The sequence below is a fragment of the Ixodes scapularis genome, unplaced genomic scaffold, assembly GCF_016920785.2.
Source record: "Ixodes scapularis isolate PalLabHiFi unplaced genomic scaffold, ASM1692078v2 PGA_scaffold11__112_contigs__length_91849675, whole genome shotgun sequence".
Taxonomy (NCBI): domain Eukaryota; kingdom Metazoa; phylum Arthropoda; class Arachnida; order Ixodida; family Ixodidae; genus Ixodes; species Ixodes scapularis.
The window spans coordinates 22,403,432-22,418,919 of NW_024609837.1; the positions used below are offsets into that span (position 1 = coordinate 22,403,432).

The 15,488-nt window shown below is 45.6% G+C and overlaps 1 protein-coding gene across 1 annotated transcript in view; it reads right to left on the reverse strand.

The window, feature by feature from the left end:
* LOC8041106 (lachesin) overlaps positions 1 to 15,488 on the reverse strand; it is a 150,135-nt gene that overhangs the window by 56,900 nt on the left and 77,747 nt on the right. The gene's annotated exons all lie outside the window — the stretch shown is intronic.

Below are 15,488 nucleotides of genomic sequence, written 5' to 3' on the forward strand. Positions count from 1 at the left end.
CGGTAACCTTTATTATACACACATGTAGACACACTACTCATACTTCAAGCATCAGCTGAATGCACATTGAGCCCATACGAATATATGATACATACAAACACAGGCGTAGACTAGGGAACATCAGGGCTCGTGCCCCCCCCCCCCCCCCCTGGTAAAATCCGGGGGGAGGGGGGGAGCAGAGCCCCCCCCCCCCCCCCCGGGCGAAGATCGTTACCAAGACGCTGTTTACGTGCCATGTAACGAGCTTCCAGTAGCGGCATGTAAACAAAATAACGTCCACGTTGCCTTTATTGACAAAATACATGGTAAATGAATGGAATCCCAGCGTGTTTTCGTTAGCCTCAATCTCCTGTTTTGGCGAAAAGGTAACGCGCAGAACCCCCCCCCCCCCCCCCCCCCCCTTCAAGTTGTTAAGGCGTCGTTAGTCGAGTTTCTCGCTCTTCCAGGTACCCGATGCCGTGTCTTGCGTCGTGAGACCTCCCTTGTGAGTTTTTGTTTTGTTTTTTTGTTTATTTTAATTCGTCAAAATTAGTACTTACATGGCAGAGAAAATTGACGGCTCCCGTCTGCGGACAAAACAGTGGAAAGAGAAGCGCACCGAGTAGAGGAGAGGACAGCGGTGAAGGTCAATGGCGAAAGGGAGGTGACGTCACGTGGTGGAAGCCAATCAGCGCGCAGATGCTGGGACGAGTCTGAACTTGCAGGTGTGCGGTGCGCGTATGCCATGATTCCTGCTACAAAATGGAGTGTGAACCAAGTACTAGCTCTGGTCCAAGTAGGCGGCAAAAAAATAAAGGAAAATTCCTCGGTGGGTCCTTAGGAAAGCGTTGCATATGACTTTTGGCAAACGCCACACACAGATGACCCTTTAAGAAGCGCTAACACTGACCACTTAGCGAAGCCAAAAAGACGCAGTCAAAATAGAGGAAGCAAAGGAGAAAGCCGAAACAGGAAAGTGAAGGGGTCTGCGTTAGCGTTTCCTAAAAGGGGACGTGAGGGGCGTGCTTCCCAAGATCCATGCTAACGTAATCCCTAAGGATCTACCAGTGGATTTTTCATATTTTCTTTTAATGCTGTTGCGGCTGGCAAAGTCTTCTCGACCCGTCTAGGAGTCCTCTCTTTACCCTTTTCTGTTTTAGTTATGTTTCTTCTACAGTTGCGTTCTGTGACCAACGGAGCTCGCGGCGCGCGTTTTTCGCAGCTGGCCAACTCTGTTCGACCGTGCCACGCTTCCCTATTATAGATAAGCCAGAGTTAACCTCAGTAAGAATGCAATTATACATTAAAAGTTGGTGTGAAACGCGTGCTACTGACTAACAGAAGGGCGTTTATTCCCATTGAGCGACTTTTAAGATGCCAACGTGCAGGCTCTTTCATTCGCCGGCTTCATTCAAGGTGGCGAGTAGGTAAAGGCCTCTAACAAACGCTTGAACTTTTATGCACGGGCCACCGAGCTCTACGTCCACTTATCTCCGCATTCACTACTCTGTGTAGACCGGAAACACACTTTACAACTGGAAGTCGTCCACTTTCCGGTGTCTGTTCCTGTCGGCTCATTCTTCGAAATTATGTTTGCAGCCGCCGTTTAGAGAGACAAGTAAACTCAAAAGGCCTCCGAAAGACTCCGGGGGTAATGTTGCGTGAAAATGCCGCAGGTTCTCGAAAACGGGCACACGAGACTGGTGTGATACACGTATCCACGTGTTCCTGACACTATACAGAACCTAGATTTAAGAAAAGGAGAAAAATAAAGGAAGAGAGAGAGAGAGAAAACTACCTGCGCGTTTGGAATTTGATGGCGACAGCTAAGGAAGAGTATATAAAATTAAAAAAGAAAAAACTTATTCACATTGTGGCAGTACGTACGCTTGCGTACTTACCGCCACAATGTTTTTTAGTTCTATTTCGTGTTTCTAGGACGACGTACAAAGACGCGCACTTATGAATCACTCCTCACTCAAAATAAGTCTAACGACGTAAGCATCACGCCATTTTTTGGGAAGAAGGAAAGTTTAGGGTAGGGAAGGGGGGGGGCATCCAGTTTTCCTTTAAACTAATTCCAACTATATAAAGTTTAAATAAATCGTGTCATTTGTTCGGAAGTCACGAGACTTGAAAATGTCCCGTAAAAATATAAATTGTCCCTAAAAAAAAGTTGTTTTTTTTTTTATGCGAAAGAGAAGGAAAGGGGCTTTGAGAGTATCCGGCTGCAAGCCCTCGTTCCAGCGTCCCCAATAGGGAAACGCTTCGTGCTGACTATCCATCACCTGTTCGGCATTCCCGAAGTGACGCTTTCGCGGTGCTTACCAATTCCCCGGCATCTAACCGAAATTCACTTTTTGCAGTGTTTTTCTAACCTTGTTTTCAGCTCTGCTGTCGGTCGTAGATGGCGTACGTGGCTGACAGCGGAATAAATGGTGGTTTAGGCAGAACCAATCATTCACGAGATCCCAAAACAGGCCACGAGAAAGGTAAGGCTCCATGTCGCAAAATGTTGTTCATCCATGTCAGCAATTCGTTCATCCATGTCAGCAATTCAGTAAAAGACAACGCCATATAACCATAACCATTAAAATACTTAAAACAACGAAACAAGAGAAGCATTGCTGTCGTAAGGCCCCATTCGTTTACCAGTTATAAATTACAGCGATTGCCAGACGCACGAGAGAAGTGTAATTTGAATATGGCAAGGTTAGTGTCCCAATTATGATAACGATCTCAGCAAACGTTGCTTCAATCGAGCTTACGACTGGTAATGGAAGCAAATTATGTGGGCCTGTGCGAGATCGTGTATTTTATTTGTTTATGCGTGTGTGCGTAAAAGAAAATATTAATAACAAACAAAAAGATATTGGACTCTTGATACAAACACAGATATTGCGTTGCTGGTGTGTTGTAAACGGCAATGAAGCAACCATCGACAGTCAATTACACAACCATCGACACTTCAAAGCTTCCAAATGATGCAGTAATCAATGTCCGATTCAGCTGGCAGCAAAATACGATGACGAATAAATGTAGCAGTGCGGAGTCACAGAAAGAGAGGGGAACTTGGCGGCTATTTTTTCGCTGTTATACCGTAGATCCTGTCCCTCAACCATGACATTGTGCCAAAAACTTACAGTCCTATCAAAGTCCTGGATAGAAGTGGCAGGATGTAAAATAAATAAACAATACGCATTTTATATATATATACATTTGTTTTAGACCGTATAAGGTATTTAATAAAGGATTTATGAAAGATACTAACACCAATGGCTACACGCTTAAAGCACCTTGTTTTAAGTTATAAATCGATTTTCAACTCTAAATAGTGTACAATTTCATAAAATACCCTTTATTTCTTAATGCTTTAAAAGGGTGTGGGAAAGAACTCTGCTGTGGAAAACGATGTAAGCGAATTTACGCCCGCTTCGTACAGCTCCATGTGAGCATGACAACCGAAGTTAGATCAGCCTGCCTGCTCTTGTGATATGCCACATTGAGGGAGCAAATTATTTTCCTACCAATAAACCTGGAGCCCAAAAATCACGGAATCGTACCAGCTCATACAATCATACAATATGAGCGTCTCAGCCGTCTGTTCCCGACTCGATAGACACGTACTGAATACAAATAAAGAAAATAAAAACAAAATGTACTTTCATGTCGGCTAATTCAACTCGTTTACAACTCCAAAACTTGTTAATGTTTACAATTATATGTATTGATAGGACTTTAGAGCAGTCACTGATGCAGTTATTCTCAAGGGACGGGCTTCGGTACGTAAAGAGAATAGATCTAGTCCCTTCAAGCGTATAGTTCCAATAATTGTCTCCTTAACAATGATAAATGAATAGAAATACAACAAAATAAGTCAAATTACAAAAAAAACAAAGAAAAAAAACAGCCGGAGTTAAAGTTAGGCTTAGTTCAATCGTTCGCAGACGAATGTTTCAAGTTTACCGTTGCGAATAGAGGACGCTTAAGCTTCGCCTTCAAAGATGGAACGCGATAGCGTTATCAGGCCACCTTCGTATCGCCTTCCCATATTCGCTTCTCATGCTTTTTCTGCCAGTGAGCAAGAAGTGCGGCGGACCCGGCTGTGTGCGGCTCGCAACTCAAAAAACCTTGGGTACGAATCCCGACTAAAATACTTCAAATTTTTCTTTAAGGCAACGGCATTATTTCATAAAGTGAAATCACTTGAGACATGTGGCGACCCTTGTTTCGCATTACATGATGTGTTTTTTTTTAATCACTTTTATTCCACGCGTGGCGTCACGTTTCCCGTGAGCGTTGTGGGTTGTTTGAAATTTCCGTGCGAGGTCATGTGGCTGTGACCTCATGACCCTATCGACCAAACAGAATTTTCGAGTCCGCGATTTTCTTGTCACGCCACCGACGCCGGTTTTGTCGCTTTCCGAGCTCCGTAAAGATATCGTGTTAAAACAAACACGATTCTCTTCCTATGGCTTATTTTCTACATTTTTTCTAAGCCATTACAACGCAGTTAATTTTTTTTTCCTGTAGTGTACACATACTAAACAATCTTAGAGATACACAGAAGCACACACGACGGTTCCGCGGTTGCGAATACCTCAATAAAATAATAAAAAAAGGCTCGCGTTGCGTATCAGTTTTCGCCCCGAGCCGAGAGAAACAAAAAATAAGCCAAACATTTCGACACATCCGCCCTCCGTCAGACTCAATTAGCGAATTAATAACTCGGCCAAACAAATTAAACGAGGTCCCCTTTCCGACAAGCAGCAGACGAGGAAGGTTAGAGAGGAGAAGGGCGACGAAGGAAGGAGGGAAAGGAGGGAAGGGCACCAAACAGAATTAGTCTGGGAAGGGGAGATCTGTGACCAAGACACGGGAACCCGGAGGAAACAATCCCGCAACGGCCGACTTCTCGCGGGTCTGTTCGCATCAATATACAGCGTCTCGCTCGTGGTGCCCAAGAGTTCTTTCTCGGCACGGTGTCGGCAACAATGATGTCAAGCTAGCGTCTGTAAGGAGGAAGACCTCTCCCCTTTCCTTCTTGCAGACGTCGGCAGCGTCGAGTTCGCGGGAGTCTGAGAATTAACGAAGTTAGCTTCGTTAAGAAGCCGCAGGATCAAGTTTAACGCGATCTTGGACGCCGCTCCCGCGACTTCACGACGTTGGCGACGTTGAAACCGGTTCCTTGGTGAGAGTTACGTGCTCGGTCGTTAAAGAGGCTCTCTAAGCGTTGGAGCCACCTGGGGCGATATCAGTTTCGTCGCTGAGCCATGGTACTTTCGGTTTGTAATGCAATCGCTGTCTGCAACCATGTTATCTCGCTGTTGTTATATGTATCCAAGGTGAGCACTCCCGAAACGAACTCGTATAGTAGCTGCACATTGTTTATTTCATAAGGAATAACAACATGAATTACGTGCAGTATAATGGCACACGTTCAATTGCCGCGTTTTTGTGTATTTACTTTCCTAAAAATACAAACTGTACTTACACCCCATTTTCTTTTTTTTTTTTTTTCGTGATGGTTTGATTTTTTACATATCTGTTTCACGTGAGTCGAATTAACATCTACAACTAACCGACTAGCGAGAGATCAATGAATCTGAGGCCAGATTCACGAAACGATCTTACGCCGAAGATGTGCGTACGAAAGAACGTAGGAACAAAATTGTATTCACGAAACGAAATTTTCATAAGTTTTGCGCAGGTTCCGACAGACTCTTACGACAGCTCCGGAGCTGTCTTACGCATTTTTACGATCAAATAAACATGGCCGACAGCGTCGCTCAGTTACTTGGTCGCGACGACCAACAGACATTTATTTTTCTACGTGCTCTTCTCGCGCGTGCCGACTTCAAGAAGCAAGAAAAAAGAAAGAAGTACTTGAAACCGACCACAAAAAAATATGAACGCTGAATCCACAAACACCAGGGAAAAGCTACAAGGGCAACAATCCCACTCACCGAACAAGCGAGCTCGGCAGAGTTTAGGCCTAGCAGGCACTTCGACCTGCTCCGGCGCAGCGTTGCTCCGACGGTCCTAGCCAAGACCGTCTGCCCATGACAGGCTGGCTTGCTGAACGGAATATGCCCACACGACCCTTATGTACCCTTCCCATATTAATAGTTTGATCGCTGAACTCAATATTAAATTAAGAGGTAAATTTCTTCCCCTTGCCATACTCTTGTTTTCCGAGGCGGCGGTGACGAACGCTGTCGTCCAAAAGGGGCTCTCATTGATTCTATCTCCTTGTCCTTTGTGATATGGAGCTCAAATAAACGCCGTTTGGATTACACGTGCAGCACGGTATGTACACTTTGTTATTAGGATGCCATTTTTATCCTGACACGACGCTACGTCACTGTCAAGCCAAAACAGTTTGTGGGAGCTACGCGATCCCGGTCCAACCTTTCTTTGCCGAGTGCCACGCCAATATCGAGATGCAATTGTAATAGATCGGTCCCGAAGCGCTTAGCAAGACGCGCTCTAACAGCGCGAATCCGCTCCGACTGGGAACAGGTATTTGCCTGCCTCTTGCTGACACTCTCGTAGTTCAAACGTATATTTTTGAACGTCGGCTCGCTCCTGCATTTCCGCGGCTGCGAAAAACGCCACGGCGGTTTGTTTCTATTTGCGTCGCTTTGCAAACGACTGGCACGGGCTGTCCTTTGCCAACGACGACAGTTGTATTGACTTTGTAGCGATCGAGTTGGTAGCAGCCAACGAAGGCGGTTATCGCGGCCTCGGCATTCGGGTGCGTTTAAATCGTGTAAGCGTTGACATATCTCTGCACGGACACGAATTCCAAAGAAGCGGTGGCGGAAAAGCCGCCTGGTTTGTTATTAAACATTCAGGTGCTCCGAACTGCTCCGAAGCACGCCGAGCTGTCCAAATGGTTGTTCGTGTTGCCGAAGACCCCGTCGCCATAGCAACAGCACCAGAAGTTCTAGTTTTTCCGTACGAGAACATCGCTTTCCTCCTCTCACTTGAGAACACGTTTGTGAATACCGATTTCTTCTCTTACGATGTTCTTAACTTACGAACTTCTTAGCTAAGTTGTCGTAAACTAAGAAGCTCTCCGTGAATCTGACCTCTGTTTTTCGGGAGACAATCTTAAGAAGTTGTACAACAACTGCAAAGCACCTCAATGTACGCGGTTCGGTTTGAAACTGTTTTATGAATTTCGGGTGCATCTGTTCCGATTAAATGTTGGCTTTTGAACTATACTGCCAGTTTCTGTATAATGTGTATGCTACATTTGCCCTCATGTCTTTCGCTGCTTACTCGCCTTCTCTTGTAAGCATTGGGGAAAGAATGTGGTAGAAATTACTGTGAGAGCGCAGGCGAGCTGGGGTGTATATCAACAATTTGGATGAATAGCCCAAGACTGGGGCAAAAAAAAAGCAAAAATATCATCTGTGCAAGAGATATACCTCTTTCTGTCTCTTCTAGGGTTGATGTTTCTAGTTCTTTTTTTGACCCAGTCTCAAGTAATTCAACAAAATGAAAAATTCGTAGGTGAGCAAAGTGAGCTTCGGTTCTCAAATTTAAAGTTGCTTAAAAATAGTAACTGCATAATCGGGTTTATTTTGTCGACAGCTACTGGGAACAACCGTAGCTATTATATTAGGAACATATAGCATTGCCAACACGCTTCTTGGTCGACCCAGGGATGTTCTAGTGTCAGCTTTTGAGAGTCCTTGGAATGCAATTATACCTATTGTGCAGCTGACTACATCATTTTAATAATATATAAAAAAACTAGAATACAGCCGTCAATTACTTTTCAATTATGCGTTCAAGTCAATACGCAATAGGGGCTACGGTTATCTGCCTCGTGTTTCCTCTAGTCTATTGCTGCTTACTAGCTTTTTTTTATTAAACTCGGGGAACAAAATTGGCGGGTAGGCAAAGTGAGCTTAATTCTCAACTTTCAAATTGTGTAAAAAAATAGTAGCTGCATATTCGGGTATATTTTGTCGGCAGCCACGAGGAACCATCGTAGCTATTACATTAGAAACTTATCGTAGAACGTCAGCGATGGATTGCAGGCCACACGCGAGCTCAGTCCGCCCTCAAATTGACGGCTCTCCCGAGCAACGCAAAACTCTTGCATACTCACGTGTGGGCTCTACGAGAAGTCCCTATTAATGTGACAAGTAAGCGTAGCTACATTATTGAATCATGCGATATATCCACACAGACACTCTTAACCACCTTCCAATGAGATATTTCCTCTGTTAAAAGCATTAAAAAAAGAACACATATTTACCAGAGACCAAGTGGTCAAACCCACAATATCATCATTGTCAACCACCTTCTAGGCAAAGATCTCCAAAGCATTCCCAAATACAAGTAACGTGTACACTAACAAGATACCACGCGGTCTAACCCATATTCCTTGTCATCATGAACGACGGGAGAGGGTTCCGGGACCTGCATCTGGGTGACCTCTGGAACATGGCGATTGTTCCCCCCTGTACCCAAACTGGGGCAAAGCTTCCCAAATATTACCACAGCTAAAAAAAATCCTCCTCTCTCAAGAAAAAACAGAAAGAAAAACCTCCACGGTGGTGTTTATCAGCTGAGGAACATCTTGCCGTGGTTTCCAAACTGCATCGAGGCTTCTACAGTTTCCAAAAGACCTCATCCTTATTGTTTCTTTTAAGACTTTTTATATCATTCTGCTCTTTAAATAGAACTTCCGTCTGGCACTCCTGAATGTGCTTCGCAATTTCTGAGTTTGACGCGTTTGTGCTTACATTTTTTTTTTAAATCTAATACCTGTCGTTAACGCATCTCGAGGCTTATCCCACGTACTTGAACCTACGTGCTAACAGTATCTCATCCACCACACTCTCTACGCAAGGAATAGAAGGTTCCCAATGAGCCTTCTGGCAGCATTTATGGTTTGAATGAGATGACGTCAACCTGCTCATTTTAAAATGTGAGGAGAATACTTCGTCTACTCCCATAACCTAAAGGCTTGGCGCAAGCCTTTAGGTTATGGGAAATCCCTTGGAAATACAGGATCACTGCTATCTTCTTTTGTGTGTGTGTGTGTGTGTGTGTGAGCGTGTGTGCTTCACTAATTGCCATCTTTATTTTCAATTCCAATTGAATGTTTATGAATTCCTGTTCATATCCTGCAGCTTCTAGCCTCAACTATTGTCCTTTGCCGCATTGCCCATAAAATGAGTGCAAAGTTTGCGCAACGCGTTTATTATTAAGCTTTTTACAACTCCTTCTTTTATCGATTTAGCGTGACAACTATTTCTACTTTTCTGGCTTTTTTTTCCCCGTGCTACCAGCAAAGATCCTGTTCTACATGTATGCTTAAATCAAGAAATTGCAGGATCCCATCTTCAGGTTGTTCCGCTGTAAACTTAAACTCCGGGGCTGCTGTTCTTGCGATCGATTCCAAGCCCCGAGAATCGTTCTCTTGAAAAGCAAACGAAAAAAAAAAGAACCAACCATTAGGTTTTTTTTTGTTTAGCTGGTCAGTTACGGCCCAATCTAAGGTGTTTAAATAGATTTCTGCTAGCGTCGGAGCCACGGAGAATCCGGTGCGGACGCCATCCCTCTGAACATACTTCCGACCATTACATTCAACAACTGTTGCCTGAAGGTGCAATTCAAGAGAGAAATGAAACTGTCTACAGTCTATAGACCGTTCCATTAGGGTCATAGCAGAGAGGGTAAAAGAGAAAAAAATGCACTCCCCCTCTCACCCCGCATGACGTACGCTCCGCCGAGTGGGCTGTAGCTAGCGTCCGGCTGGCGTGCAAACTCTGTTTAAAATCGCGTCATTTTGGAACTTTCTAGCGCAGATGCGCAGATTTTGGTATGCCAGTTGTCGTGTAATATTATGCTAGATAAAAAGACTCACGGGGTCCAATTGCGCTGTTACCTGCGTGCAAATAAAAAAAAAATATTGGGAAAACTGTGTCAGATTGGCCGTTCTCTTTGGCGAAAAGTAAATCCGGTTGCTGTACCTTTTTTACTATACACTAGTTCGTACTGGTGTAGGCCTTTAGCGACCGTGAGTGGAAGTCTGAAATAATAAATAAAACGTGCAATCCTGCCGCAATACAAGCAGTAGTTGAGGGTAGTACTGCCGGCTCTCTCAACTGCTATTTAAGTAACGGAAAAAAGATATGCTAGTTGATCATTTAGCAAAATAGAACAACAGAGAGCTATAGGCTCATTTTGGAGTAGCCACAACTATTCTAAGAACGTGAACCACTTCACAACGGTAGCCACGAGCGAGAGTTCGATGTTCGGTAGAGCCCGCCGATACAGCCCAAAGATGGAGAACGGCAACCTCCCGGTTTGTCGTCTGCTAGCGGAGTCGTGCGCGTGCCCTCTCTCTCGTTTTGCCCCGCCGAACCCGCTGAACTTCCCGGATGTGTGGAGAGGGCGCTGCGGTCGCACAAAATGGTGCCGCCCAGAGAGCGCTAAATGGAATGGTCTATACCTACACTAGACCAGGCACGTAGCCAGGGGGGAGGCCCATGGGGCCCGGACCCCCCCCCCCCCCCCCTAAGTCTTCCGTTTTGCTGGGACCTCCACTCCCCCCTCCCCTCATACAGCATTTTGTCATGGGCGGGCCCCCCCCCTCCCCCGAAACAAAATTCTGGCTACGTGCCTGCCCTAGACTGGAAGTTTACCAAATTCAACTCTAGCACTGGCCTGACTTTTTGAAGCAAGCGGACTTTCTGCAGTGAATAGCACAGCCGCGGCAACGATCGAGTAGACGGTTAAAACTGTCCCCACGACTCCGTGGGGATTTCGACCCTAACTCCGGACGCGCACCCAATGTTCGCAGTTTCGACTTATGTTTCAAAAAGGCTTTTCTCGTCAATGTGACTTTTACCTGACTATGTAAACGCACTCAGCATTTTGATACTCCTTATTCCCACCAATTCATTACAATTATTCATTCATGTACTTTTAGCATCATCCAGAAACAAAAAAATATCTGCGCCGCGGTACGCGGCTCTCAAGTTTATCTCGACTTTATTTCCCTTCGCGAGATCATCACGGGGGAAATATGCGGCGCTGGCGGCGGACGCTTTCGCCGCTCCACCCCGGCTCCCGCCGGCTCCTGCCCTTGACCAAACTCTCTCAATATATGGCGCTGGCCGTTCCCAGAGCCATATATAGGGTAAATGTATAGGACAATTGTCGCGCTTGATGTTATTCAACCATATTTTGCAGACTTTTTTCGTCTTCCTTTTCTAGAATTTTAAAAACACAAAAATTGTGACGGTGGTGATTATAACATCCACCCGCACAACAACCGACCATTTTCTCACCAGAACACTCAAAAATAAAGGTCTGTACACAGGGTACCATGAGGAACTGCATGGCACGCGCGTCTTGACCTGGGATCGGTAATAGTGGACAGGCCCCCGCAGTTCCCCCGTGGTTTGCTGTTGCTAGGCAGTTACTAGGACTGACGTCAGTTCTATGGGAGGAGTCTGGGAGGAGCGAGGGTACGGCGAGAGGTCACCGAGGGAAATAGGTGTCCAGACCCTTCCCCTATAAATGACTTTGAGCGTTCCGTAACACCAGCGCCAACTAGCAGGTGAACTCGCAAAACACCGCACATACCCCACCTACCCTGTGCGGCGGAATTACGCTCCCAGGTGGCGATCACACTCTCTCCCTGTCCCCTGCGAGGCACAAAGTAGAGACGCTGCCACAGCACTTGCCGATGCTGGGGCTTTTGCGGGTGCCCCTTTCGGTACGGTGATTCCCTGGCTCACGGAAACGAGTCAGCCAAGCAACCAACGATGGGGACACACCGGGCTAAGCATAATCGTTGCCGATGATTGCATATATATTTTTATTGTTTTTTTTTTTAATCAGACGGACGCCTCTTCATGCCTTTTACTTGTGACAAAGTTGCTGCGTTAATTATGCTTAGCTCGGTATGGACTTGTGGCTGGCTCGCACCCACGAGTCAGGTAACTTCCGTACCGAAAGAGACGCCCAAACAGAAGTTTGGGAAGCAAACATCGGCAAGTGCTGTGGCGGCGCCTGCTTTGCGCCTAGCACACGACAAGGAGAGAGTGTTATCGCATCCTGAAAGGGAAATCCCGCCGCACAGGGTAGGCGGTGTAGGCGCCGTTTCTCCGAGTTCCCCCGCTATGTGGCGCTGGGGGCACGGAGCGGCCATGGCTACCGTGTCATAGTTAAGAGAGCCCGCAATAGTATCTTTCTGGCATGGCGGCCCTGCTACAATGAACATTGGAAAACCGTCTTTAGACGTGTTTGAAGCATACTTATCTGTAAAGCAAACAGGCTTGGGACATCTATGCTTGAGGCTTGTCTCATCATGTCTGCAGTAAACACTGTGTCTTTTCCACGGTGTATGAGCAGTGGAATTGGGGCTATGCGCATTCCCTCCAGTACCGCACAACCAACAAAAATAAAGAAAAAAAAGCTATTCCCAATTTTTACAAAGGTATACGGGTATGACACAACGCTACGGAGCAACGCGGTACTTCGCACTCGGCCTCCACCGAGAGAGGCGACAGCAGCGACGGCCGTTTACGCAGCAAAAAAGAAAAAAAAAATTATCGCTCATACAATATTCAGCGACGACATGGATCAACGACGAAAACGAAATGCCCATCTTCGAGTATATTGCGTCACAGAAACACCGTCTCACTCTCCCTCACACCTCGGCCAGGACTTCGGCTTCCCTACCCCCCCATTAAGGCTGCTCCGCAATCCTTAAGAAGTTCAGGGCCGCTATCTCCGGGTTAGAGTCTGAAGTCTCCAGCCCCCTTTTCCTTTGCTCCCCGTAACATTGGAGGCCAGCCAAGACCTTGTAGACAGCGAGGCCGGAACGCTGATTTTTCTACGTCACCCTAAAGAGGCCGACACGGGATTGGACGCGAGTACTGCGTCAGCGTACCGCTGGGGCTCCTGTTCAATCAACGAGATTACTAATCCCAGCCGAACGCCGACCCGGTACTCGAGTCGAACTCGTGCCCCGCGTTGACTTCTTAGGGTGACGTAGAAAAATCAGCACTTGGGCCTTGCTAACTTATCTGAGATGTTGGGCTGGCTGCATCGAGTGAGACCAAGCACGGGGCTCGAAGGGGACATGCCAAGTATACCATTTTCCGGTATTCTTGGCAGACATTCGGGTACTTCGCACTTCTAAGAGCACTTGGCTGAACTTGTGATTGCTTTACAGCGCCTGCACTTCATCTCGAGGGCTTAGCGCTAGACAAACCAAGATACCTTGCGTGAAGCATCACCAAATACGCCTCCCTAACACTTTGTCACAAAAAAATCTGCTTTTTATTTTGCCCTAAAAATAAAAAAAAAAATTATTTGTTCTATTTTATTTTCAAAAATTATATTGTTTAGGCTCTTACACTCTTCTACTCCCGAAACGCCAGTAAAAGTTTACTCTGTTCAGCTTAAAAATCGCAGAGGAAAATAACAAGCAAGGGAGCCTCAGGAGTGCAACAAACATTACCTTCCCTGTAGCTCCTTAGCTCATTCGGGAAACATATCCCACCGCTTTATCGCCAACAACGCTAAACCTTACTCTCCTTCCCACTTTACGACAGCGCATGGGGTTGCTCACGATTACTTACTGCAACAATCGCAAAGAAAAAGGCTTCGTTGCATCCCAAATAAATCGTAAACTCTGTGCCCCCCCCCCCCCCTTTCCAGCAGCATAGCTGCTATGAGTTTGGGGAATATTATTCCCTCTCCATTCCCCATTACACCCAAACCTCTCTAATTCTTCCGGCATCATAACAGAGCTGGGGATTCACTCCCTTAGCGACCTCGGGCAACCTGCGTGCTTGATCCCCTTCACTTCCCCAAGCCAACAAGGCCGCCTTCCCCACATCCCGCGTATAGGGAGGCCCCTGGAGATCCCCCTCGCTTTGAACCTGGATTTGGCGGGTGATTCCCAGCACGGCCGGATTTGGAGTCAGCACAGCGTGAAGGATTGATGCGCCGTGGCCCAGCGACTCGGAGCGCGCCGAGCAGTTCCTCATGCATTTTAGAAGAGGGACTCGGTCATTCTCAATTCTGCGGCTTCGGGACATTAATCCGAGGGAACCAAATAGGGAAGCAGGGGGCGAAGAATTGAGGGAGGTCAGCGAAGTCGGGATGCCGGTTTATTCTACTCAGTCATTTCATTATTTTGTTTTTATTGCAGCTTGGTACGACACCGATCAGAATTCTCGGTCGAGCCCTCGGTCCCCGTGTTAAGTTGTGTATGGCTGCTGCCGGTGCATGGATGTCGGTGACAGGTGACGGCAGAAGAAAAAATATCTTCTCTGCTTGTGGTATTGTTTTTATACCGGTGATTAGTAGATGATTTTTGGCGTCATGCGCCTTATCATTCTTTCTGAGTGGATCAAATGGATGATAAGAGCTCCGGGTACTGCGCGTTCGCAGAAATCAATTTTATCTGCGTGTAAATAGAGTAGCCGGCGCTATTTCAAGGCTGCCAAATTCTCCATAGCACCATCTATTTTCTTCTTTCTTTTCTGCGTGTAAAACATTTCGCGCATCCGTTTTTTTTTTTTTTTTCTTCTAAGCCTTGGACATTACAAGCGTTAGTTCGTGTATGTTCGCGAGGAGAAACTGTAAGTTAATTCGACAACTGAGCGTCGAACGAGAGCACCCACTGGCATGTCAGAGCTCGCGAGGCTAACCTTTCTCTCTTGCTCTTTTTTCCTCCTAAACAAATTTTACCGAAGCGCAGTACTTTTAAGACGATCAGAACCTTTCCACGTTGTATGTTTTGTTAATTTTTTTATTTAATTAAAAAACTATGTTATTTTAATTGCCCTTTAGGGCGCGTTCGGGTGTGGAGGAACATCTCGACACTATTTGTTTTTTGTAGTATTTAATGAAGAATCTCGTTTGGGATGTATAACAATCCTTTCCTTTTTTTAGTTGATTGAAGAACAGGCACCGAATTACTCATATGAAAGCAACACCAAAGTGTGGTTAACGTTTGCATAGCCCGTGCGATGTAGCCTGTATTTTTGAACTAATTTTCGAACTGATTTTAGGTTTCATTATGTTAAGTAAATAGCTATGAGCGAACGAGGCGTAGCTACACTTTTACTGGCGAGCTTTTTATACGCATCACAAAGAAAAGGTTTGAAGTATGAAAACAATAAAAAAAGCATTTTCGTACTATCATAAAATGCTCAGCTATCGGGACATTAAAATGCATTGAACACGAATAGTTGAAAGTTAAAAACATTTGAGTGGCTTAAAACTTGGAACCAGTTTGCGACTGAGCAGTACACCACATTTCAACCTATGACACTTGATCTCCGAAAGAAGTAAACATAGACAAACTTTTCACAACTTTGTGCTTTGGAGGTTTTTATCGAACTTTAAGAAAAGGAAAACATAAAAATTAAAATTGTAGGACAGACCTGAAATATCACGAAGGAGCCTTAGAACAAACGCTATATTGAATGTCGAGTTTAAATTAATACTTATAA